Source organism: Sander vitreus, chromosome 2 (genome assembly GCF_031162955.1).
Source record: "Sander vitreus isolate 19-12246 chromosome 2, sanVit1, whole genome shotgun sequence".
Classification (NCBI taxonomy): domain Eukaryota; kingdom Metazoa; phylum Chordata; class Actinopteri; order Perciformes; family Percidae; genus Sander; species Sander vitreus.
Window position 1 is genome coordinate 12304528 of NC_135856.1, and position 4769 is coordinate 12309296.

General features: G+C 41.5%; 1 pseudogene; it reads right to left on the reverse strand.

Moving 5' to 3' along the window:
• Positions 1–1614: 1614 nt before the first annotated feature.
• LOC144531092 (nucleoredoxin-like protein 1 pseudogene) lies at positions 1615–2760 on the reverse strand (annotated as a pseudogene).
• Positions 2761–4769: the final 2009 nt, after the last annotated feature.

The window sequence follows — 4769 nt, forward strand, 5'->3', positions numbered from 1 at the left end:
CTGCTGTGTAGGCAAAAGGAGAGGAATGTAGAATAAACAGTGGTTCATGTTTATTTACACCACTGTGTCTTTTTACAGGTCTGACTAGCTCAGATTTAGGTTTAGCATTTACATTTCTCCTGAGGAGAACACGCAGAAAGGGTATTGTAAAGCTATTGTTTTCTGTGTAGCAGGATGTGCACATAAATCAAGCACAGGCATTTGCAATATTTCCATTTTAAGGAAGACCTTTGCTGTGAAAATGTTGCCTATTTGTCTATCTGCCGGCTTTGAAATGAATCATCATGTCATCGCCATTTAAAAAGCATGTCACACCTTGATGACACCTGATGGCATTCTGGTTTCATCACCTGTCTCTGCAGAAGCATGTTACTGTAATCTTTCACTACTGCCATTACTCCTACCATGCAAAAATGCACTCTATTGCTTTTTGTATTTGCTTTTCATGAGTAATGGCAGCATATAAAGGTTTAGGTCTCGCCTTTGGAACTCCCTCCCGCTATCCATCCGTACCATAGAGTCTCTACCCACCTTTAAAATCTCCCTCAAAACCCACCTCTTCCGAAAGGCCTACCCCACATGACTCCACTCTCTGTCAAAATCATGGATAGATTGCTTTCTTTTAATATACTATCTCAATTTTTTAAATGTTATTGTTTTAATTTAATTATTTTTGCCTTTTTAACTGTATTTTTGCTTACTTTAACTGTAATGTGTCCTTGAGTGCTATGAAAGGCACCCATAAATAAAATGTATTTTTATTATTATTATTAGGTCACTCAGATAATGAGGATAAAAGATAACCTCCCACCTTCCTCTTGTCTATCTAGATCGTGACTGATCCTATAAAAGCATAATCTATGCAGTCTACGTGTGCGAGGAAGTGTGCAAAGGCTAAACACAGTCCTTATGAAAGACGTGTCATGTCAAAGGAAATCACTGATTATGTAGAAAAGCACCATAATTTCACTTGACTGCCGTTGAATAGCTCTGATTGCATCATGTGTAGCCTGTAAAGTGGAGCCAGACACAACAGTCCCTAACACAATTATTTTAATGCCACTGAATAATTCATTGATTTCAGATGTTTTGATTGGATGGTACAAATTATCATGTGAAAAAAAAATTGCATTGCGTTACAAAGCTGTGTCATTGAAAATGGGAAAATGTGTGGAAGAATCTCCTGGGTGTAATAAAACAAGCCATAATAGTAAGACTTGGCTCAGACATAACCTTGGCTTGACTGTATACTTGGCAGCTTTCAAAGATATTAAAGTCAGCCAATTCTAAGCTGAGGTCAGCATTGGTTAGCAGTATTCAGTGTTACTTTAGACAGTCTTTTACATTACTTTTTTATTGGTTGTTGCCATATCCACACCCACTTATACAGGCAACATGTTTGCGGTAAGACCGCAGCAGTTGCTTGGCGCTATAGAAAAGTAAATCTAGTGACAGTAATGCCAGATTTGAAATGCCAGTGTTGTCTGACATTGAGCTGTAACAAGGGTTTGTTTGTTAAAACTGTTACATTGGCAGCATCAGCATTGTACCTTGTGACAAAGCTTTTTATTACCAATCATGGTAACTTTTGGGGAAACCCACAGTATTGTCTCATCACCATGATGACCCTCCTCCATCCTTGCCATCCGCTCTTCCGTCCACCTCTGCATCTTCCTCTCCACCTCCACCCCACCCTCTGTCTTTTTTCTTCTTCTTATCTTCCACCTTGTACTTCAGTCTTCTCACAGGGTCACTCAAGCTGCACATTGGACTTCCCCTCAAAGTCCTCGCTGATCATGAAATTCCTGTCGATGAGCTCTGCTGCTACCTGCCAGTTGCGGTAGCAGTCTGGGCCGTGGCAGAGTATCTCCTTCACCGCATTAGGGATGAGGATGGAGCAGTCGGGGAGCAGCACCACCACTGTGGGCAGCTCCTCCACTTTAAACATGGCCTTTAGCTCTCTGTGGACACACACACACACACACACACACACACACACATACACACACTGGCACACACATTGGCATACAGCAAATGGATTTATACAGCAAGGTATATTTACATACAATCATCTACCAGCAGGCTGTGCACACAACTAACTGGTTAAACCAACACACCTCCTGTAGGGGTCCTCGTAGGCCAGTTGTTCCTCTGACTGGTCTAAACTGACGACGGATGGAAGAAAAGGAAGATCACGTTGCTGGGATATATATATATATATATATATATATATATATATATAGCCCAGAAAGCCTAAGTATGTGTTGTCCTACCTTAAGAGGACATTTGGTTCTCACAAAAACAGGAATAAATGACTAGGCAATTACTGAGGACTATGAAAATCATATTTCCTTATTATTTCCAAGAGATAATATGGGATTATTATATCTACAAGGTTATACACATGTACAGTATGCAGTATTGTATATGTAGGTTGGAGGGGTATGCATGAGGAGCTGACTAGATTAACTTTATGTGTGTGTGTGTGTGTGTGTGTGTGTGTGTGTGTGTGTGTGTGTGTGTGTGTGTGTGTGTGTGTGTGTGTGTGTTGTACCTAATGTACAGGGGAACAAGCTGAGCACCACGGTCCACATAAAATTAATCTGTCAACCGTTCAAAGAAGTCGGTGAGCGTCGGAGCAAACTGCTGGCAGCTCTCACATGCAGCAGACGCAAAGTAGAGCATCAGGATGTGGTTCTGCAGGCGCATGACTATCTGCTGTTCTGTGTCCAGCACCCGATCAACCAACAGGTCCACCATGATGAAGTGTCACAGGAAGGAGGACTGGGGCTTGGGGAGGTACAGCGAGTGATGAAAAAATTATTTATATACTTATATTATATATTTGTTTAACAGTGAAATCATCAGTTATGCAAAACATAGTATATAGGAAATAAATAAAAAACAGATACTTGTAAAGGGGTTTTCAAATGCACGTGCCAAACATGAAGAAAGCACAGAACACACATGACAATGTTTGAGAAAGTTTTGGCATTTAGGTCTATCTTGCATACTGCATGATTTGATGACTCTGCCCTATGAATTAGACAGTATGTTTCCATTCAGTCAGAATAACAAACCTCCCATTAATCATATGAGCCCATCTTGCTTGCCGTTAAATCGGATAACCCTTACAGTTGCTTACTGTACCTCTCACAAATATTATCTCCCCTTGATGCCACAAATCCAAAAAGGAAACAGCTTTCAAAATATAGTTTTTTCTTCTTCTTTTCAACTCCTCCTGGGTCATACTTGAATCAGTTCACAGTCTGTCAGTTTATATCACGTTCACTCATTGACTGTCTCTCCTTCACCTTGAAGGCAGTAGCTACTCACTCCCTCTTCCTTTGTGTCTCTGCGCTCCAGCTCCCCTCCTCTGTCTGGGAGGGAGGGATTGAAAGACAAGGTGACAGAGGGACAAGAGACATGAAGTGTGCTGTGTGTGTGTGTGCGTGTGTGTGTGTGTGTGTGTGTGTGTGTGTGTGTGTGTGTGTGTGTGTGTGTGTGTGTGTGTGTGTGTGTGTGTGTGTGTGTGTGTGTGTGTGTGTACGTGTGTGTGTGTGTGTGCGTGTGTGTGCGTTTGTGTGTGTAGTGTGAAGCCACAGCAGACACACACCGTTTGGACCAGCTCATCTACATCCCGCTCCCAGACAAACCATCTCGCACTGCAATCCTAAATGCCAACCTCCGCAAGTCCCCTGTCGCACGAGTTAGTGATACACACACACACACACACACACACACACACACATATAGCCGACAGTTTGTATTAGCAGGAAAGAGAATGTACTGTTTTTGGAGATCAATACAACTTATATTTAACATAGTAACATTTGCTTAAGAGACATGCCATAATTAACATGGCAAAAATAATTAAATGAATAACATAAACAACATACACACAGTGCTTGACAAAATATTGATTTCAATTTGAAAATGCCAACAGGCGCTAGTTTAAAGGTGCAATATGTAATATATTTACTGTAATAAATTCAAAAATTACCCCAATGCGTCATCAGATATTAAGGAAACATGCTAAGTTGAAATACTTTCTTTTTTGACAACAATGCTAATGCCAATATTTTCTCCTTTTAAAATGTCCGTTCCGTGATGTGTTTGTGTTTTGGCACAAAGTGTGTCTCTGTGTGTTGGTATCAACTGCCCAGTTTGACAGCCAGCCGGGTTGCCAGATATACCTGTAAAAACGCAAACCCAACGCGCTACAGCTGTAGTACAGCCATGGAAGCAGCAAACAAATGAACGGGATCAACAGAGATAGATTCTACCCGACCTAAAAAACCCTGGCATGTTTCCAGCAGCGTGACTAGAGACGTAACAAACCCCGGGTAAATATTGGAGATGTATTTGAAAGATGGAGACAGCTTAGAGCCCAAAATGATGCAGAGTTGGCTAATTTCCTCCTGAATAGTGAAGCATTAGCTTCAGGCTAATTTATCACAGCTACAAGGGATGGACGTTTTATGTAATTTTAACATTTGTGTACTCAGATTGAATTAAATAGTACTCAAGTTGGTTACAATTGAGACACAGCCAGTAAAGTGACCCCGACTGGTCCTGGCTAACGCCACGATGCTAACACGCCATAACTGCTAATGTTAGCTAACGTTACCGGAGGATCAGGCAAGCGGACCACGGCTGTTTACAACGTGTAGTTTGTTCAGCGGCCATAGCCGACAACGGTGAGTTAGTTTAAAGGGGTGGTTCAGAATTTTGGACATAGGACCTCATTTCCAAGTTAGCCAGTGTAT